At 49.1% G+C, this 22,891-nt stretch overlaps 1 protein-coding gene across 9 annotated transcripts in view; it reads right to left on the minus strand.

Moving 5' to 3' along the window:
- Positions 1-22,891, minus strand: part of TNRC6B (trinucleotide repeat containing adaptor 6B) — a 2,246,995-nt gene that overhangs the window by 1,165,457 nt on the left and 1,058,647 nt on the right. The window lies entirely within an intron of this gene.

Here is a 22,891-nt window from a genome sequence, read left to right on the forward strand (position 1 = left end):
GTCAAGAATTAGTATTTAATATGCGATTATGCATGGATCGCTGTATTACAAATGGCTCCCTGTACATGGTCTCTATTTTAGGCATCAAAGCGTGAAGGAACGTTTTACCGAGATGTGCTACAGCCTCAAAGAAGGCAAGACCACCTTGCGCACCACCCTCACTGTTGATGGCCCCATCCCATCCAGTATCTTCCACCCCCATATTACTGGCTCACAAGGGACCACTGTTGAGATTCAAGAAATGCCCAAATTTAAGACAAAACCTTGAGTGGCCATCGCTTGTCAACTAAAGGATAAGTTGTGTACACATTATTTGCCAACTCTGCCATTACCAAATATTGACAAAAAAGATATAGAACGTACCCTCTGCACATGCATTAGCTCAGGGAATGAGGGAACAGTCATGCGCAAGGGAAATGAACCATACCAACACAAGGGACCATCTCAAGAAAGTGCTTAGTAGAAAAAGCAAAGGAGAAATCTCAAGACCATGTCAGATTTTCAGTTATGGGCAGAGAAGTAGAATGGAAAGAGGTGGGAGATAAGGAGGCAGCAAAGTCTCTAGAAGGCCCATATTCCACTCTTATTTTGGTTTGATGGGGGAGTAAAGGCGCTGTTCCTTGAAGGGCTCCTTAAGTTTTGTGTACTCTTTTGGTCTTTGTACGAACCAACTTTCAATTGGTGCCCAAATCCCATTTCTATAGCTTGGTTTCAAATGTGGTAGAAATGTTTCTAACAACTGTTTTCAATGATGGGCCAGACCAATAATCACAGAGCTAAATATCTGAACATGAACATTCCACTTGCGCTGCATTAAGAGCCCCATAGCAAACCAAGGAATCTAACTCAGAACTTGGGAAACAACTGAAATCCAAAATGCTGTTTAGCTAAAGATAAGTGGCTACTCCCAAAAATAAGTAAAGTCTTTAGATTAAAAGCCAAGTTGATCCCAAGTAGTTTTTGTGCCAGAGATCAAATTATCAAAATAACCTGCAAACCTACATTATCCACATCTAGACTATCATGATGCATTTGCTTTCCCTTCATTTGGTTAAATATTTAAGCAAGCTATATTGTGCTTTTAAGGTTTATAAACACGCCTGTCAGTGATTTTCTGTTAGGTGTCGCATGTGGAAGGATTAGTAATGCATCCTTGAGTTTCTGCGCATAACAGGCTAAAAATGAAAGGAGTTCGGGTTTCCCGATGAGATTGAAGGAAAGGGCTGGGAATGAGGTTCGGAGGATGTTTTAGTTTAACGTTGGTATCCTCCAATTTACACTCACACTGTTGGGGTTAAAGAGGATGAATAAAGCTGAAACAAAGGAGCAAAGTGGACTGCATTCTTTGTCCACAGATTTATTGGAAGACAAAACAGTGAATGAAACATTCACCCTTGGACCGACACCTAGACCTAGGAGTAATACAAATTGCGTGAGGAATGCCAGAAGAAATCCAAATAATTTCCCTAGAAAACATGACAAAGGGGTGTACAACCAAATAAACATGTTTTGAATCACACAAACTTAAGCAGCCACAATTAGTAACTTTTAACCTGGGCCTGGCAAGCCTTGATTAAAGGTCGGGAGGGTATTACATATGATTGGCAGAGATATCTGTAGCTTCTACTTAATCTATTTTTATAGTAAACATTCTTGATGCAATCCCGTCATTGGCCCCTATTCTCTTTAGGCACAAGCACCTTTGTTCCAACTAATAGTAGGACCAAGGTATGGTCAGAAACAAAGCCTTAGCAATTGAAGAGCTCAGAACGTTGTTAGCACCTATTGTTCCCAGGCTCCACACCACCAACCTTAAAAGCCCCTTCTCATTTGTCTTTCTTTGACCGCACTGGAGAATGGAAGTACTCTCTAGATTTGGTGTAAAGAAACGTGCTTCCAGTCTTTACTATGCCTCCTCAATTTAGCACCGCTTGCCCTTGCAAGCAGAGTGTGGAACTGCCAAGTGCATTTGTGGCAGAGTACGGGAACTTTTGTTCCTGGAGGCACAAGTTTTTCAGCAGCACACTTTGACGTGGCAGCAAAAAAAATCTGCCCTAGGCGCGGATCGCCGAACAAGCGGAGTGTAGTAGGAACAAGTTACGTACCTGTAACTGTTCTCCAGCATGGGTCTGGCATGGATTCACATGCTCATGAATATTTCCCGTCGTCAGGCTGGGAATCCTCTGTAAAGAAAAAAATCAGTTTCAGTTTCGTTTCTGAACTGTCTTTCTCCTAATAACCAATCACTGGTCTCTGGGTCATACTGCCCCCAGCCAATGACTGCCCTCTACCAAAGCCCCTCCTCTGGCAGCCATTTTCAGATTTGGTGGCATGTAAAGTGGTAGTAGGACCAAGAGAAGAGCCACAGAGGGGAAGGAGGGAGGGTTCGAATGTGAATCCATGCCAGACCCATGCTGGAGAACAACAGTTACAGGTAGGTAACTTGTTCCTTCTCCAACATGGGGTCTGGCATGGATTCACATGCTCATGAATACAAGAATACATAGCAGTACACACATGCACAACCACGGGAGGTGACAAGACACAACATTAAGCATTTCAACAACTCAACATTAAGCATCACTTACCTCCTCACCAGGCCCAACTACAAGCCAGGACCCCTCCTCTGGTCGAATTTGCTGTACAGAGCTACAGTGGACTGGATAGCCAGGAAAGTCGGACCCTGCTGGGGTTTTAAGGAGCGCACCTTTTATTCATTGTTTTGCTATGCTGCTGGTTTCTTCCCTGGGTGGTGCAGGACCCTCCAGTCTTCCTACTTCGTGTCAGCCCGAGAGTCGCTTCAGGAACCGTGAGCCTGCAGGAACCACCAGGAACGTCCGCCTCATCAATAGCTCCCTCTCCGTTTTAAGGTACTTTGCAAATCCGGTTGTCCTTTTCGGTCAGCCGCGGTGAAAGTGTATGAAATCTTTCTCCAATCTGAGGGCTTGTCCTTTTCTCTTTGAACTAACTTTTCTACCAACCAACCTCGTCCGGAATCTGTGCCACGAACTTTACCGCGAACAACGCTGAACCATGTGATCTTGAGCAAAAGACTTTCGTCCAATTGACTTCGGCCCTGAGCTTTTTCTATTTGATCTTCTCATTGTAGTCTCTCTTGTGGACTACTCGTACCGGTCCCTCTTCAGAGGGGCGACGGACAGGTTCTTCAGCAGGGACAGTCCTTTGTTCCAAATATCGTCCAGTAACGGGACTGAGAGGACGGTCTTCCTCTTGGCCGCCCGTCGTTGGATAAGAAAGGCAGTCTTGTAAGTGAGTGCTTTAAGGCTAGACTTATGCATTGGTTCGAAGTGAGATCCCATAAATCTGTATAGTACCACATTTAGGTCCCACCCGGAAGCTGGGTTTGAAATGGGGGGGGGGGGGGGGGGGATGAAGTCTCTTAACCCCTTCCATGAAATTTTTGATTACTGGGATCTTGCACCAAGACACCTTCTGCTGGGACGTGGTATAGGCTGAAAGTACAGCTAAGTGGACCGTCAGAGAATTAAAAACCGGATCCGAGTCAAGAAGGTGGGTCAGGTATAGTACAATATGAGTAGCAGAGCAATCTATGAATTGATGCTTTTTGGAATTACACCAGATGACGAAGCGTTTCCACTTATTGGCGTATCAATGTCTGGTGTTAGGCTCTGCGGAAGGTGGAGGTCCGCGAACTCTAGCCGCTAAGTTGAGAGTTTGCAGGCATGGGTGAAGTGTTTCCCCCCTTGTCCAGCGATAGCATGTTGTATGGGCAAGGTAGTTTCATAGGAGGGGAGATTGACATTAGATGAGAACCAGGGTTGGCAGGCCCACATCGGGACAACCAATATCATGGTAACTGGTTACTGCTGCATCTTGTGCACTCTCATTGGGTAGGGGAGTCGCAGGGGGTGGGGGTGGTGTTTGGGGAGGGGAAGCGTGAACAAATGTCCCTGACCATGTTATCCAGAGACCGTTTCCCTTCGAGCAGTTCTGAGGGAACCTGGAGGCATAATCTGGGCATTGCGAGTACTCCAGAGTTACAAACAATGAGATCTCTGGGAAGCCCCATTCTGCAAAAACGTTGGAGACTATGTCTTCGTGTAGTCGCCATTTGTACTCTGTGGGTAGAGGGAAGTCTCTGCTGAGCATGTCTGCCAGAAGATCGAGTTCCCCTGAAACGTGTCGAGACAGACGGAACATCTTGTATTTGAGAGCCCACTTCCAAATGTTCTGGGACAGTTTGGATAGCCCTGTTGAGTGTGTGCCCCCTTGTTTGTTCAGGTAATACACGGCCATGGTGCTGTCTGTGAAGACCAGTACTGTCTTTCCCTGCAACTGTGTCTGAAAATCCTTCAGAGCCTTGAACACTGCCAGCAGCTTCAACAGGTTTATGTGGTTGGATGCTACTGCTGGGGACCAAACACTGTGTGCCATCTGCTGAAGCAGGTGTCCCCCCTCCACCACCCTGTGAGAACTGCGTCCATAGTGAGAGTGGCTTCTACTGCGGGGGTGGTGAAGGTCTTCCCCTTCAAGAGATTTTCCCTCACTGCAGAGAGAGAACTAGGGCTGTCGAGACAACCACTAGATCGCCCCATTGTCCACTGGCCTGACAGCACTGGCTGCGCGAGGGACCAAATAAATGCAGGATGCCATCATTCCTAACAGTCACATGGATTTGCGTACCGTCACCTCCCGACTGGCTACATAGTGAGGGATTTGAAACAGGATGTTTTGAACCGACTGGGAGGGGAAGACGAGGCAGTCTTCTGTCCAAATTAGGGCCCCCAGAAATTGCTGGACTTGGTTGGGGTCTAAGCTGGACTTTTCATTTATGGAGAATCCCAGACTGGAGAGTGGGACTATCGTCCTTCTGGTATTTGACAGGCATGTTCTGTATGAATCCCCCGTTATGAGTCAGTCGTCGAGGTAAGGATAAACTGGGATGGATAACCTGCGCACGTGAGCTGCTGCTGCTACTGCCAACACCTTTGTAAATGAACTGATAATGTTTGTAAATACCCTTGGGGCTGAGGCAATGCTGAAGGGAAGGAACTTGAACTGATAATGTTTGTTCTCTATCATGAACCTTAGGTTTTTTCTGTGTGCCGGCAACATTGAAATATGAATGTCCAATGTTGCCATGTAATCCCCCGTTTTAGTAGAGGGACTATCTCTTGCAGCATTATCAATCGAAACATTTGTGGTTTGACAAATGTGTTTGCAGGATGCAAGTCTAGCACAGGGCGCATGGTGAGATCCTTTTTGGGTACAAGGAAGTACACTGAATAAATACCCTGGTTTACCTGTAGAACTGGGATGACTTCGATTGCACCCTTTTCCTGCAGGATCTCGACCTCTTGCAGTAGGATCTTGAGGTGTTCCAGTGTCAAGACACCTGGACCTTGGTTGTCTGAATCAAGGTGGCCTGCTAACTCGATGCAATAACCATGGGCAACAGTCTTGAGCACCCACTGGTCTGTGGTTATCCCCTCCCATGGGTGTAAGAATGATGTTATCCACCCGCCCTCCCCGTCCGGTGAGGCATGGGAAGGGACATGGATCTGCAAGTCATTTCTGATTGGAGGCCAGGGAGCCTCTAGGGGTGGTACTGCGAGCCCTTCCGTTGCCACAGCGTTGTCCTCTAGGTGGTTACTGGTTAGAGGCAGCTGACCCCTGTCCTGAGGACCATGTGTTACCCATTCCACATTGGTTGTGTGGGGATTGTCTGCGAAAGGAGCGGCAAGAATTCCAACCTCGCTGCTGAAAAGGCCTTTGAGTTATCTGCTTCAAAGATGTTCTTTTTCGAAGTTTCTAGCGCCTCATCAATAGCTTTACCAAACAAGTTAGATTCTTCCACCGTTTTAGTTGATGAGAGACGCTTGTGTTTCTGGCTTTAACCCTGAGTTTTTGAACCACGCGTGTCTTTTCAACAGGGTACTTTGGGCCAAGGTTCTCCATGCCATCTCCGCAGCATCTAGGGTGTTCTTAAGGATATTATGATTTACCTGCCTCCCCTCTGACCCAACCGCGAGCAAACGTGAACGTACTGGATCAGGGACCTCCTGCAGGCCCTCCTGGAGCAGGTTCCATTGAACATCGCAATAGCTGACCAACAGTGTGGTATTGTTGGCAATTCTGGTGGCATAGGTTGCCGCAGTAGTGACACGCTTTCCCAGGTCATAAAGTTTCTTGCAGTCCTTGTCGGGCGGTGCCTCAACCATGGACAAGGTTATCCCGCTCTTTTTCTAGTAGTAGTGACCACGAGGGAATCCAGGGTGCCATGCCCCCAAATGTAGAGGGTCTGTAGGTGAGGGCCGAAAAAAGTTTCTCCACACGTGGGTTCACCGCCCTGGTTTGTGATGGCGTCAGCAAAGAAGGGGCGATATGCTGTTTAATGGAGCTCATTAAGGGAACAGCCTGACTTGCAGGTGGCTTCTCCTTCAGAATATCCTCCATGAAGTCAGTGTCTTGCACTGCTTCTAGTGTGGCAATTTGAAAATGTTTGGCCACTTTTTTCTGAATGGTATTAAATGCAATCTGATCATTTATAGGAGACGCCTGTCTAATAGGTGGAGATGTGGGAGGATCCATGCATATTGTGTCTGGGGTATTGATAGGTGACATCCATGTGGGTTATCCACTAGTGGCTTATTCCCCCCCCCCCCTCAATCTGGGGCCTGGTCAGTAGGGTCCTCAAAAGGGACCATCTTCCTGTAAAAAGGGGTCCTGAGGAACCTCTTCCTGATCCGTCAGGTCAAACACCTCCTCATGAAGTGGAAAGGAGTTCCTCTGAAATTTAGACAGTGGGGTAGAGGTCCTTCTAGCCAGGTCTTTTAGGTGTGGTAAACCCATCTGAAAAGTCTACACATTTTGAAGTTTATTCATACACCCCTCAAACCTATCTCTGGTCCATAAGGAGGAGCCAGAAGGGTCTAGAGGGGGGAAGGGTTCCTCTTGGGACTGTCAAGATTTATCCAAGAGTCTTAGCTAGAGGCCCTTAGAATAGTCTTCCTGCTTTCTCTGCGTGTGGAAGTGTCTTTTGACCTGTCTTTGGGCTTCTTAGCCGCCAAAACAATCTTTGCGAGACTCTCGGATGTTTGGCGTCTCTGGGAGGGGTTTCAGCAGTTCTAGCGGCTTTGTCGATGTTTGACGTTGCCAGAAACTTTTGCGTCGGTGCGCTCTTAGGCGGCGTCTCGACAGCCTTATGAATTTTGGTATTTTTGGAAATGCGGTCTCCTTCTCTGCCTGGTGCTACGGAGACAAACCATTGATCTGTTTTCCTAGGCCGCCTGGTCTTGTTTACGTAGTAAAGGACCGTTCTGCTCACATCTAGTGTGTGGAGTTTTACTCGTCCCATTTATGGCAGTCATAGCTCGCCAACAATGTGGAATTGTTGGCGATCCTAGTTTGAAATGCTGCCGAAGTTGCAACTTTCCTCCCCATAGTATAGAGCTTATTGCTCTCCTGGTCTGGGGGAGCCTCTGAAGAGTAGCTGTGACAACTAGCAAATCCGGCTTAAGCTGTCTCCTGATATATAAAGGATCAGACGGCGCCGGGCAGAGCAGTTTATCTATCCACGCATTTACTGCCCTTGTTTGATTGGGTGTCTCCAATGAAGGTTGGATTCTTCTCTGGACAGACCTAAAGATGGGTATGAACTGGGTGGCAGCTTGTCTCCTAGGATATCTTCGACAAAATCCTTGACTTGCTGAGTCTCCCGAGTTTGAATACCGAAGTGCTCAGCTGCTTTAGTTATTAAGTCATTGAATAAGGGCCGATTATCTACTGGAGAGTCAGGCACTGGGGAATCCTGTTGATTGGAGAAGACAGTACAAAACCTCTGCCTCATCCTCATCACCATCCTAGTATTGATATTCCTCCTGATCCCCTTCTGTGCCTGTGTGGGTGTCATAAAGGTCAGCAGAAGTGTGTGACCTTTTTGCTGGTGGCTGGGATGAAGACAGTGGCTGAGAGGTAGAAAACATGGGCTGAGAGCTTGAAGCCTGAGCAATGGGAGGTGTGATCGGAAAATGTTCTACTGCATGAGGGTTTTTTTTTCAAAGAACATCACCCCATCTATGTCCTCTGCTGTCCACAGGGCTGGGCTGTGGGCTGTAACCCCAGGGTAAGGTATGGCAGGGACTTGGGGTGTGGTGTGGGTAGGCCTTTATTATGTAAGGCCTCACTTAAGGGACCCTCATCCTCTTCTTATGTGGCAGTTAAAGTATCTGGAGGGGTAGACTTATCCCTATGAGACTTGTCTCTATGATCAGAACTCTTGGAAAGAGTAGCCTTTAATGGGCTTTCTGGGACATGTTTTTTAACCAGGTGTGATCACCCTGTATTTTTGGACTTCCTCGCCGGTTTTGACGAAATGTGTTGACTCAGCATTTGTAAGGGCCTCTGCCTGGTCTGTTGACGTTCGGCCGAAGGAGTTTTATGGGCGGCGTCCTTTGTCTTACGGGGCCTGCCATGGGGCAACCAGGATTTCGAGTGCCCAGAGGACAGTGAATCTACTGATCTTCCCCTAGACACCGAATCTGGGCGTTTGTTCGGTGGTGCCGACACATCGCCGTGAGGTGTATGCTTAGTGTGGGAAGAGTAAGTGCCGACCTATCTTCTAGGGTCGGGGGCTTGCACTTGGATGTTCCCCCGTCACCCTCGCCATCCGAAAAGACGGCAACGCTGGCGTCACTGGAGGCTCCCTCCACGTCCATGACGGCCTCGGCCTGTATGGCGTGATGGGCCCAGCATTGGTTCTACGATCTTTAAAGGTCTTGGGCTTAAAGAGCTTGCAAGCACGACAGTTGTGGTTCAGACAGAGGTTGCATACTCTGTCGATCCACGGAAATTATTTATTACATGTGGGGCAGAATTTAAAGTGTGTCCTATCCATGTCTGTGAAAGGCAGCCAGGCGATAAAGGGAAAGTGTGGGAAAATGCATTGTTCAATGACCACCTCCCCACTCCACCTACTGTATAGACCTAGGCCCAGTGGGCCTTCAAAGAACAAATGGGCCAGTAGAAACTGGACTACGTCCAACGGCGTGGTCTTGCCTTTGTCTTGTCTTTTCCACTGCGTCGAAGAACAATGTCGGAACGAAAAGGACAAAAAGAGTAACTATATTTAAACGTTTCATAAGTAAATGGCGTCAGCTGAAATTGAAGTCCGCGAGAAGCGACCACTCACGATGGTGGAAAAAAAATAATCTGAGGGACCTCGGCGCATGAAGGACCATGGTACAGTGGACGTCACACCAGGGATAGTATTACTGGCACACCATGTCGACGTCCCTTTTCAAGTTTCGAAAACAACAACTGTACTACTCCGTAGCTTCCATTAGATGTCGGCCTATGCATAGCATGTGATCACAAGTCTCAGAAATATATATCCGACCAGAGGTCGTGGACAAAGATTTTAAGTTGCAATTTGTAAGAACTCTGCTTAAGGCGACCAGCTAGCTGGATGGAATAACATTTAAAAAATTAAAAAAAAGAAATACATTAAATATCGGAGGGACCTCGACGCGTGGGGGATTTTGGGTACACTACACGTCACGTTAGGGATAGTGTTACAGACACGTCCATGTCAACGTCCCCTTTTGATCCCAGAAAGACAAGATGCAATTCTCTGCGATTACCACTAGACGTCAGACTATATGCACAGCATAATCATCAGAAGTATACATTCTAAACAACACAAAGTAATATATCCCATCCATAATTAACTGCATTCCATACATACAGATCTGCAACATTGCGCCCAGTTGGCTGCCATTAACTCATCAATATTGTGCAGGCAACCGGTATCCCTCGTAATAATGGGGACCTTCCTGACAACCCGGCATACCTGTCCCATGAAGAATCTGAGTTTGGGGTGAGTTGTAGCAATACTTAACTGCATCATCATCTACCTCTTAAAAGTTTTGATAACTTTTATGAACTTTAGTAGTTTGGCTTTGCCACTAACTGTTCACAAGCACTCCGAACGTTGGGGGCAAGTTTGTTAGATAAACTCGTACCCAAACACTTGGAACTTTTCATTGGACCTCAGAGACCCTACCTTCATTTTTACCAGCTTCACAAAAGTGTATGGCACTTAGCCCTAGAGAGTGAGTGCCCCCTTGTTTGTTCAAGTAGTACCTGGCCGTGATACTCTCTGTGAGGACTTTGAAAGGTCTTCCCTTGGAGGTGTGTCTGGAAAGCCTTTGGGGATTTGAACAATGCTAGCAGTTCGAACAAGTTGATGTGATTGGATGCTACTGTTTGAGAGCACACACTGTGCACTGTCTGTTGAAGGAGGTGAGCCCTCCCCACCACCCCCCCACCCCAACTAGACAGATGAGTCTGAGGTGAGAGTGGCCTCTACTGTGGGGGTAGTGAAGGGTTTTCCCTGCAGAAAGTTCTCCATTGACCCCCACTGCAGAGACTGAATGAGGGCCACAGACCACTAGATCGTCCCGCTGGCCTGGCACCATTGGCTCGAGAGCCATTCTTGCAAGGCGCGAGGCGAGCGTGAAGAACTAGGATGACGCATGAAGCGATCATCCACAGCAGTCACATGGCTTTGCATATGGTCACCTAGTGACTGGCTTTGGGAGGGATCTGGAACAACATGTTTTGGACCCTCTAGTTGGAGGGGAAGACAAGCCTGTCTTCTGTTGGAATTAGAGCCCCCACAAACTGTTTAACCTGGCTGGGGGTCAGGCTGGATTTCTTTTCATTGCTAGAGAATCAAGTTGACGAGGAGATCTACCGTATTCTGGGTATTTGTTTGGCATGTTCTGTACAAATCACCTTTTATGAGTTGTTGAGGTAGGGATAGACTGGGATGGACTGCCTGCGCAGGTGAGCCGCCAGTACCTTTGTGAACACGCTTGGGGCTGAGGCAATGCCAAAGGGGAGAACCTTGAACTGATATTGGGTGTCCTCTTAATGAACCTGAGCTAATTTCTGGGTGCTGGCAACATTGAAATATGAAAGCAAGCATCTTTCCAATGTGGCCATGTAATCCCCCTGCTGCAGCAGTGCAATTACCTCCTGAAGGGTTGTCATCCTGAACTTTTGAGGTTTGACATTTTTGTTCTCAGGGTGCAGGTCTAAAACCAAGTGCATGGTGAGATCCTTCTTGGGTACAAACAAGCACACTGAATATATACCCTTGTTTACCTGGAGAAGGGGGCCCTTTTCCAAGTAGGATCTGAACTTCTTCGAGCAGGATGTGTAGTAGTTCTGGCGACAGGCGTCTGCTTCTTGGTGAGTGGTAGTGAGGTGGTCAGAGAAACTCGATAAAGTACACCTGGGTAACTGTCTTTAGTACCCACTGATCTGAGGTGATACCCCTGCGAAGCATGGATAAATTAAGAGAGGCGACACCCGACCGGGAAAGCATGGAAGGGGGCCTGTAACAGCGAGTCACGTGGAGGTGGAGGCCGGGGAGCCTCTGGGAGAAGAGTTTCTACCTCTGCCTTTACCCCTACGAGAGCCTCTTTGCTGATACTGGAAGTTGCCATAGGAGCACGGACCAAAGCACCAGGGGGCACCCGTCGAGCCATACGGACGTTGGGGCAAACGGAAGAGGGATTGGCCACAAAAGGACCGGCGGGTGTTAAAGCCGCTGCACTGGTGAAAGGGTTAAGCCATAATCTGCCAAGGTCACTTTAAAGTGTTGTGCTCCTTTTTTGCCTATTCCAGGGTGTCGTCAACCGCCTTCCCAGATAGGTCGATTCCTCCACAGGCTTGTTAATTAAGGAGGCTTGTGTTTCGGATTTGAACCTGGAGTTATCAACCATGCATCTCGCTTGAGTAGGGTTCCCTGGGCAAGGGTTTGTCCAGCGGTTTTGGCCGAGCCCAGAGTATTTTTCAGGATATTCTGGGTCACCTTTCTGCCTTCAGCAAGGACCACTAGCAGACATGATCGGGTAGGCTCTGGAACTTCCTGAAGGCCATCCTGTACTAGGTCCCACTGGACATCACTGTAGCTCGCAAGGAGCGTGGTGGTGTTGGAAATCCTCGTGGAGTAGGCTGCCGAGGCGGTGACACGCTTACCAATGGCGTGAAGATTATTACAAGCCCTATCTGGAGGGGATTCGGCCCAGGACAGTGGTAGCCCTGCCCGCTTGCAAGTGGTTGTTACGACCAAGGAGTCTGGTGTGGCGTGACCCCTAATGTGGATGGGATAAAAAGGGCCCAGGGGCAAAAATAAATTCCACACAGGGATTAACTACCCATGTAAGAGAATGTGACAGTAAGGAAGGAGCCAGGCGTCTTAATATTTAAAAAGGGAATAGTGTTTTCCTTGAGGCCACAAAGTCCGAGTCAGGGGCGGCTTCGTGCATAGTAATTTTAAAATTGTTGGGTGCTCTCTTTAAGGACTATAACAGCATTTGGCAGTCAACTGGCAACAAATTTCTGCAGGCGAGGTGGAGGGGGATCCAGAAAGAGGACGTCTGGGTCAGTGTTATGTGGCAGTGTGTGCCACGAGCCCTGGTCCTCCGCCTGATCCCAGTCTGGGTCTTGGCCATAAAGGTTAAAACTTGTATAAGGAACATCCTAGGACGGGTCCTCGGGGTCGTCCCTAAAGCTATTGTGGTGTTCCTGTGGATCCTCCATAGAGGGAAAGTATCTGATTTAGAGGGGATGGGGCAGGAGTCCACTTCCCTATGTCTCCACTGTAATACTGGTCTGAAAAATTGATGAACTCAGCCATCTTAGCCATACACTCTTCAAACGTCTCCCTTGTCCTTTGAGGAAGCTGAATGGTCATGGGGTGGGCAGGGCTGCCTAGAAGGGGGTGAACCCTTATTTAAGGCCTTAGAAAGAGGCAGAGGGTCTCAGAATAGTCCATTGGCGAGAGGGGTTCTCTCTGGAGTCCCCGGCCACCGAAACTAACAAAAGGCTTCTCGCGAACCTTCGAAGCCCTATCGACTGTGTAGAGGGTTAAGGCTTCTCGCGAACCTTCGAAGCCCTATCGAGTAGGCGCTGCTGCTGTTGGCGATAGAGTCCTACGACGTCGAGCACCCTTGGACGGCAGGTCGACGACATTAGTGTAAGTTTTAAGAGAACTGCCCTTTCCAGAGGAAGATTTATGCTCATTCGCATGCCGGGATTGCATGGAAGGCGCCAAACCAAATGGCATTGAGGTCTTTCGACGACACCGAAGAGGCCTTATGGGTTGTGTGCTAAGTACACGTGGTGCGTGGGTGCCCTCGTCGCCAGGGTGCGACTTCCCCATAACAGTGCCAATGGCCTGTCCATCAGAGCTGGGGACGGACACATGCAAGCGCGTAGGCTGCACGGAAAGCTCCATGGATTCCTCGTCCAAAGCGCTGGCGGAGAAGACGTTTTTGGCCTCACCGCTTAGTCCGCCTGGCCTTCAGCGCCTTAGGCCGAAAGAGTTTACAGGCCTTAGACTAGCACTCGTCGTGGACACGAGGAAGACACTTGTTGTACTGGCTATGGGCGTCTTTCCAGGGAAATTTGCAATTACAAGACTAGCAGAACTCAAAAGGAGTCCGCTCCCCTGAAGAGGTTAGCGGCAGCCAGACCGAGAAAGAAATGCATTCTGAGAGAAGAAAGAAAACCGGGCCTCACTCCCCTACTGTGAAGGCCAGGCCTGAGGGCCAAGGCCACGGGGTCAACAGTCGCCGAGCAGTTGTAGATGTAGGCGAAGGCAGCAGGAAACCCACGATACATGCGTTGAGATGGTGGTCAAAGATGACTAAATGACTAAGCCGTGGGAATAGATATAGCAATATAAACTCTTCTGAGCACTGCATAAGCAGCAAACTAGGTTGGCGGAAAAAAACAATCTGGTGGGACCTCGACAGGTGAGGGATTATGCGGTTACACTACACATCACGTCAGGGATAGCGTTACAGTCACGCCTATGTTGACGTCCCGTTCGATCGTCGAAAAAAAGAAGATGTAATTTATGTATGCGGTCTTCTTAAAGTGCGGGTTTGGCCAGGGCTTTCTTGTAGCTTTACGCCTCCTTTATGCATCACCGATAGCAAGGGTCAATACAAATTCGGTTGCTCACTTCGCAATTTGAGATAGGGTGCATCCGTGACAGGTGTCTCTGCCTATCACACCTGAAATTTGCTATTATTGAACCATTGGTAGATGTAATAAGACTTGGACATAGACACCGGGGGATCAGAATGGTGGGGGAGCCACAGATAATTTCCCTTTATGCAGATGATGCGTTGTACATACGGCAGCCACAGGAACACTTAATGCCTATTATGCAAGATATTCTAAACCGGAGAGATTTCAGGTCTCCAGATGAATTGTAGCAAATCTGAGCTTTTTACCTGACAGACGTTAACAGCCCAAGATCTACATGGATTCAAGTGGGCCACAGCGACCATCCGCTATATGGGGGTGACAGTCGCAAGGCACAGCCTTGCGCTACATGACTGACTACGCTGTGTATATGGCTCAATTACGGGCTAAACTCACGAGCTGGGCCCATCTACCCATCACAATTGATGGCAAGATAGCACTTGACTGTACTCCCTAAACTTCTGTATCTCATCCTCGATGTACTGCTGTGGCCTGGGCGATTATTTTTTCAGGAATTGGAAAGCGAAACGTGTAAATTCTTATGGCATTCCAGGACAGTACAGTTGAAATGGGATATGTTCGCAGTCTCATATGAAAGGGGAGCGTTTGCAGCCCTTAACTTCAGGCTGTATTGTATGACCCTTCAGAGGCACAATTTGCGGCGTCCTGGTTTGATGACAACCCCTCCCCTCCTCCCCACACACACACACAGCTGAACAGACTCAGCGGGTGACAAGGATATGCGATCGTTGGTTCTCCCTGCCAGATTTGCCAATAACTGCACATTCGATCTTGCTTGCATCACGGCATTTGCCTGGCATAAAGTATGGAAGGAGGTATGTGTACCGGCCCCATATCATGAGGAGTTCCCCCCCCTCCGGAACTGTGTTCCCGCCCTGCTGCAGGTGGATACTGGCTCTCATGGGGTTTGGATGCGGCACAGATTGCACACATTAGGGTTGCTGTACTTGGAAGGTAACTTCATTCACACCAGTGATATTGCTCGGCTTGTGCGACGTACGACCTGGCAATGGTTGCATTATGCAGGCTTGCGCAAGGCATATAACTGTGGAGTTGTAAACTGTGGAGTTGTTTCCCGGTTGAGCCAGAGAATGGTGCTCTGTTGGGGTTTGTTCTGACGGTGTGCAACAGTCGAAGCCGAGTGTCATCCTTATAACACTTAATTCAAGTTCGCACAGGCATACCACATCACAATGCACTTGCTAAATGGGCAGAGGACCTCCAGTTAGATGTCACGGACGATCTCTGGTCTGGTGTGTGCACAAACACGCAAAGTGTTGCATAATTCTCGATTCCAACTGATAAAACTAAAAGTGCAGCATCGGCTCACTACACTCCAGATAAGTTATGTTTGTTTTCCAACGAGGGGACTGGGGCCTGCCCACGTAATTCCACCAATGCTAAATACTTTCATATGCTATGGGATTGCTCGCAACCCACCCTTTTGTAGGGATGTGTGTGCGATGACGTTGGAAATGACTGGTAAAGCTGTTCATCCCTGCCATTGCTCTGTCTTTCCCATATCTTTGACTCATTTTTAGGCAACATGAGTACATTTTTACAGTCATGCCCCCTCCTGGCCAAAAGCTGTATTCTGCTACGAGGCATGAGTTTGAATACTCCCAACAAGGACCACTTGCTAAAAGATGTAGTGTGAGCTAACGATATGGAGGGGCAATGGGCACATATGCAACCGGCTGAACCTCACTAAGTGATAAATGGAACCCACTTAAGATGTACCTTCTACGCACAAGGTCAATGCCGGATGCGGTCTCAGCCAACCAGTCGACGTGAACTATACAACATGCATTACTTACCTTAATAGTAAGAGTACTGCACAGTATTGCATCTTTCTTTCGAGGATCGAAAGGGGACACCGGCATGTGCATGACTAACAATATCCCCAACATGACATGTAGTGTACCCAAAATCCCTCACGTGTCAAAGTCCCTCCAATTGTGTTTTTTCTGCAGTGAGGGAGCCTTATGACCAGCATGAGTGAGTACAGAGAGAGGTGTAAGATGTCTATGTTCCACTACTCCATGAGGCGAGGAAGGGTGGGCGCATGTGATTCTAAGCAGATACAATCATTAGAAATGCTATTACGCCAAGTAATGCATGTCTTATGGTCGTTAATCTGCTTAGAATCACATGCTGGGCATAGACTAGCGAGCAGTACCCAGAGATAGTGGTGGGATGTGTGAAGTAACAGTAGGAAAGAGATGTTTTAGCACCGCGTGTCCCACCTGAGAATCGTACCTAGAATGTGTATCTACGTAACAGTGTTGTGTAAAGGTGTGTACAGAACTCTAGGTTGCCGCCTTGCAAATGAACTCAAGAGGAACATTTGCAAAGAATGCTTTGGTGGCCCCTGAGCCCCAAGTAGAGTGTGCTTTAGGCGTGAAGGGCAGATCTCTCTTGGCAAGAGTGTTGCACAGTGTGATGCAGTTCACTATCCACTTTGAAATAGCCAATTTAGAGACAGGGTCTCCTCCTCTACCAGCTGCCACGGAAGCAAAAACCTAGTTTGTCTTTCTTAGTGGTCTTGTCTTTACTAGGGTGATAGATCACTGGTCTCCTCACATCTAGTGTGTGTAGGCTTCTTTCTGCCACGTTAGTGGGGTTCTGAAAAAGGTGGGCAGTTCTACAGACTGGTTCACCTGGAACTTTCAAATAAATGTAGGCGCAAATCGTGGGCGAGTGTGCAGGCCCTGGGAGCATGAGCTCGCATGACTGTGCCCACCGGTGCTACTCCTCAGTCCCCTTTGACTCGTCGACAATATTACCATTGCCTAATGACACCAACTTCATTGGGGGGGGAGGTGTTAAGATGGATTTCTGAACTCTGACCTGGTGGGTAGAGGTTCAGGAGGCCAGCCCAGTTTCTTGGAACAGGGTAACCGATTGGACAAGCCAGACCAATCAAGGTAGCTTGTCGGCAGTCAAGACTAGGTCTCAGGAGGGGTGAGGGTGATTGAAAGTCTTCAATGAGCAGGACACTTACAAATCACTCCCAGACAGGTGTATCTATATTAAAAATACATATACATTTATTTCAAGTCCTTTGAGTTTCAAACACACACATCAAATCACAGTAATATTTATGAAGCCAACAACACTATCTAAATACATATATACAAGACCAATGGGGTCTAAAGGCTTAATGCACGAAATGGGTCCACAACCTAAAAGGGGAAGGAAACAGGCAGTGCAAATAGTCTTTAGCCCCTACTACATCCAACACACTCCTAACTAAGAGGCAGTCTGATCCCAAAGAAGAGGGGAGCCTAATGCTCAAAAGTACAGGCAATGCAAGCGCACGCGGTAGTTACAATAGGCAAAACAGGGTCTCTTCAGGGGTCTGTAGCAGCTCAGTAAGGTGGGAGAGGCGATGAAGAATAGGTTCCTACTATTCGAGGAGGGTCTCCACTTGAGGGCAAAGTTGATTCCAAGAGTTGGGAATAGTTCACACTAGCAGTGAAAAGGAGAGGGGCCACTAGGGGCCATTTCTGTGTAAAAATGGATGGAGGCGCTAGAGGACACCGGCTAGGTTTGCGATTACTCACTGAACCCTGGCTCACTCCGGACCAAAATTCAGCAGTCGAGTCCACTTCGGTTGCAGGTTCAAGTGCGGCAATTTGGGAGCTCTGCGGCTTTCAGCAACGAAGATACAGCGATGATTCCCAAACGGGACAGTGGCTATTCCTCTGCTCATGGTGGGTGGATCAGGCTAGTTTCACTTCAGCAGGCTTCAGGGGCAAGAGGGGCACAAATGTAGCGCACCTGCAAAGGTCGTCACCACGGCTGGGCAACACGGTAACCGCGTATGCTCTGGCTCGGGCGCACTCATCTCACTTCAGACCTGGGAATGCCAAGTGTACGAAATTCGGTGTGAGGGTGCCGTGAACACAGAGCTAGCGATATAGCAGTTTTGAGGGCCCCCTTGAAACGGCGGCAGAGAAAGAGCAACGGTCCTGCGTAAGCTGGTCAACCCACTGGTTGGCCCAGGGACACTTCCGAGAAGGCTTACTTGCAGGTTTTGATGAAGGTGCCGAGAATAGTTGGTCTCGCTATTCCAATGGGTCGAAGCATCTTTGCAGACTTTTTAGGACGACCAGATGGAGGGGGACCCATGGAAAAACAGCAGGCTCAGGGTGCCAAACCTTCCAGCGGGTCACCAGCAGTTCCTCTACTCAGCTTCTTAGCTTCAGGATACATGGATTCCATCCTTCGTTCAGGGAGAACTCCAGAGATCAACATGGTATGAGTGCTTAGGGGCTTCTCTTATACAGAATCTCTGTTGCGCCAAAACGAAGAGGACCCAATGGGAGATCTGCTCACATATGGGCATACCATACCAATCACGGACCACGTTGGTCCCAGGCATTCACAGCACTCCAGACTCTCTGGAACCAAGGACTGCACTGGGGACAGACACCCCAGCCTACATCCTGGAGGCACAAACACAAGGCATGCAGAAGCCTGCGAAAGCTTGGCGTTTTGCGGGGAAATGCAGGCCCAAATAACGACTGCCCCGGGTCGGCTCAACCTCGGGAAGGCAAAGGGGCAAGATGGCCAAAGGACAGGAAAAAGAACCTTGTTGCATGGCCATTTTGGAGCCAGGCCACCTATTTGTGTCAAACACAGTAATCGCGGTTTACCTGGCAGGAAAGGGTTAAAATTACATGAAGAGATAAGCTGCCACCAGCCCTATCCGTGACACATCTGCACATCTAAAAAATCCTTCGAGAGTATCTAGGGCCTTTGGAAATTACTAAGAGACCTAAGTGTACTGAACTGGAAGGTACATTATACACTTGTTACATGTTGCAGAAAAGTTGCAACATTGGAAAAGGACTAAGGGAAACAAAGTCTCCCAGCACTGACTGTTTTAAGGGTATGTTGTTTCTCCATAAAAAGTGAGCGAAAGCACATAGGAGTGCAGCAGAAGGCTGGGCTCCTCCGGCAAAGTCAGACTATGGTGTTAAACAGCAGCAAAACATTGGCGGGTACACAACTGGAGGGAAAATTACACAAATGCAAATCTTTCCTAACAGGAGGATGATGGGAAGTATGGAGGAAAGGGGACGAAGGAATAGGAGTAGGTTAGTCACTACGATAAGTAACTTATTATTAATTACTCCTATATCCCGTCCCTTTTCCTCTATACTGTATGGGCGATTACAACTGGATGTAGCCCCAGTGTGGAGAGTTACCCCTCTTAAGAATACAAGTCCTTAACACTGCCTGACCGAATGCTGTCTCAGACCTGTAGCCGGCATCCAAGCAGAAGTGCTTGCAGAAGGCCGAGGGCGTATCCCATGTCGCTGCCTTGTTAACAATCCACGGCACGTGGCTTTGGAACGCAAACACTGTGGCTTTAGCTCTGATTGCATGGGTATACATGTTTGCTGGAAGAGGTTTGTGCTGCCCCTCGTACGCCTCCTTGATGGCAATAACTATCCATCTTGCTATGGAAGCCTTGGAAGCCTGACAGCCTAGCTTTGACCCACCGAAGGTGATAAATGATAAGTTATTCACCATAGTGACTAACGTACTCTTAGTCCTCTTTCTTCCATACTGCATGGGCATCCCTTCCAAGGGACGGGAGACAGAACCTTTTTCACCAGAAAAAGCGTGCTTCCCCTTTAAATTTAGAGGCGCACAGGGGTGCCGCCGTGGGAGCATGCGCTGCCCTGACTCCACCCTCCAGCGAAACACCTCAGTCGCCATAGACGTGTCAACAATAGAGTAACATTGCCTAATGACACCAGTATGGTGCGACGTATGGAGGAAAGGGGACTAAGAATGTTCCTACGGTGAGTAACTTATAAAGTCCTGTCCCCTTTCCTCCATACTGCATGGGCGATTACAACTGAGTGTAGCCCCAGAGTGGGGAGGAGACCCTCCTTAAGCTAAAAGGTTTCAAAGAACCGCCTGTGCGAAAGCCGCGTCTGATCTAGAGCTGGTATCCAAACAGTAGTGCTTGCAGAAAACCAAAAGGGGTGGCCCATGTGGCCGCACTGCTTATGACCTGCCTGTGGACATGCAGCTGGAATGCGATGGCAGTTGCCTTGGCACTGACCGCGTGGGCGTGCATATTGGATGGCAGTGGCTTATGCTGTTCCTCGTATGCTTCCTTGATGGCCGAGACCATCCAACGGGCTATAGAGGCCTTGGAGGCCTATTATCCCGGTCTTGCGCCGCCGAAGGTGACAAAAAGTGTGTCCGACTTGCGGAAAAAGCCCCTGGTCCTGTCCAAGTAGAATTTCAGGGCACGCCCGACATCCAAGCAGTGCAGAACTCTGTGCCTCGTCCTTGGGCACACCAAAAAACGTAGGCAGCTCTATTTTTTCATTCAAATGGAATGCCGAAGGCACCTTAGGTAGGAACGCTGGGTGTGAAGCGTAGTATAAGGCTCTGAGGCGACCAGTGCCTGGATTTCACTTTTCCTGCAAGCCGAGGTGAGGACGACTTGCAAGGCCGTCTTAATAGTGACCAGCCTGATGTCCGCAGATGCCATTGGCTCAAATAGTTTGTGCGCCCGGGCACCCAGCACTATATTGAGGTCCCACACGGGCTGTAGCCTCTTTATGGGCGGGTAGAGTCTGGCAAGTACGTCAGATGCTTCTTGACAATCGATTTGGAAGAGGAGAAGACCTTTTCCTCTGACTTTCTGTAGGCCCTAATGGCTGCCAAGAAAGTGTGGCAAGTGTCTACGAGCATGCCAGAGTGGGCGAGGTGTGCCGAGAAGGAGCATGTAGTCCAATGTACAAGCAAGGGGGTTGATATCCTTGGAGTCTGTCCAGTGGCAGAACCTGGTCCACTTGCCCTTCTATTGGACCCTGGTAGCTTTGCTCCTAGCGCCCTGTCTGAACTCTAGCCCGAGATAGGCTGAGGTATCCCTAGCGTGACCTGCTCAGGAACCACGCTGTGAAGGCTAGTTTCTGTGGTGCAGGGTGAATGACCCTGCCCCCTTGCTGGGCCAGAAGATGTGCTGGCCCTGACGGAAGGCGAATGAGAGGTCTCAGAGGTTGAGCAGCTCCGAGAACCATGGCCTGGCTGGCCACCATGGAGCTATGAGAATGACGCAGAGTTGGCGAGACTCCTTGATCTTGCATATCACCCAGTGTATCAGTGGCATGGGCGGGAAGGCATATGCGGTCATGCCGTTCCACTGAATCTAAAATGCGTAGCCCAGGAAGCCGGGGCCCTGCCCGCAGGCGAACTGGTGGCACTGCCTGTTGTCCCAGGAGGTCCCCATCTGCTGAAGAGCTCCTGCAGTACGAGGTCGTTTAGCTGCCACTCGTAATTTTCTGCTCCCAGCATGCCAAGCCTGTCCGCCTCCAGGTTGTATTCCCTCGGAAGGTGGACGGCCATGAGGTAGAATTTTTCCAGTGCCCATTCCCAGATGCCGACTGCCAGTCTGCACAGTGGAGGAGACCTGATAACCGGCCAATTGATGTGGTACCCCTGCCGGGTCCAGGTGCCATGGACGCATTGGTTGTCCAGGGTGGCACCCATTCCTCGAGAGAGGAGCCCGTAGTGATGGTGATCTGTGGGATAGGTTGCCGGAATGGCAGTCCCTCGACCACCAAGTGAGGTCCAGATAAAGAGAAGGCGGAACGATGATCATCTCAGCCTGAGAGCCCAATTCATGGTTCTTCGATGCCGCAAAGTGCAGCTGTATCCTCCTCCTCCTGAGTCTCATGTTGGGAAGGCCAATAGGACCGCTGCCATGAGACCCACTAGGTGTTGGTAGTACCGGGCCAGAGTCACTTCTCTGCTGAGGAAGTGCGCACTGGCCCTCTTCATGGCCATGATCTTGTCCTCCGAGCGAAAAACTCTGAGCCTGTGTCCCAGATGAGCCCCAAGAAGGTCAGTCTGCGTAAGTTGCAGCTGCGACTTCTTGAGCGAAAAGCCCAGATCGTGAAGTGTGTTCGTGAGGGCATGAGAGGTGCGGTCCACCATTTCCGGAGATGAAGCCCTGACAAGCCAGTCGACGAGGTACTGATAGATATGGTGGCCCTGAGGAGGGCTGCCACAGAATTCAACAACTTGGTAAACACACTGGGGGCCGAGTTGAGGCCAAAGAGAAGCACCTTGTATTGGAAATGGTAACCCATGATCCTGAATCATAGAAAAGAACGATAAGGCTGCCGGATCGGGACGTGCAAGTACGCGTCGTTTAGATCCAGGGAGCACATACCGTCTCCCATGCACAATGTCTCAGCTATTAAAGCTGGCGCAACCATCTAGAATTTTTGTAGCGGTAGGGAGAGGTTGAGGGTGGAAGAACAAGTTACTTTCTTACCTGGTAACGTTCTTTCGATGGGATGGTCCGACGACGTATTCCATATCTATGACATGTCATAGATATGTCATAGATATGGAATACGTCGGAGGACCCAATCCCCTCGAAAGGTCCAGTACAACTCTCGGGCGCTCCTGGTTCCTTTTCTGAATGGTAAAAATCCTGGAGTAGAAGCCCAAGCCTCTGCCAATACAGACACAGCGGAAACCTGCCCTGTGCAAAGGAAGGGTAGGCTGTAGGCCACGTACCTGGTTGTCACAAGCCGCACCTTGATGCACGTTCCTCCACCTGCTCCCTGTCTTGGTGCGGTATCGGGCGGATGTCTGAAATGTCTGGCACAGCAGCCATTTTGTCGAGCTGCTTTCCACGTGCCTGCATCGTGTTGCTTGGCTCACTGGGTCCAGCCCCGTCCAGGACTCTTGAGTGTGGATAATGAGACCTACTCTGTTCCTCAGGCTGAGGCCTAGTAGATGTTTCACCCTTGGTGGATCTGCCAGTAAAACTGCG

The sequence above is a fragment of the Ambystoma mexicanum genome, chromosome 3q (genome assembly GCF_040938575.1).
Source record: "Ambystoma mexicanum isolate Mex_15411 chromosome 3q, UKY_AmexF1_1, whole genome shotgun sequence".
Taxonomy (NCBI): domain Eukaryota; kingdom Metazoa; phylum Chordata; class Amphibia; order Caudata; family Ambystomatidae; genus Ambystoma; species Ambystoma mexicanum.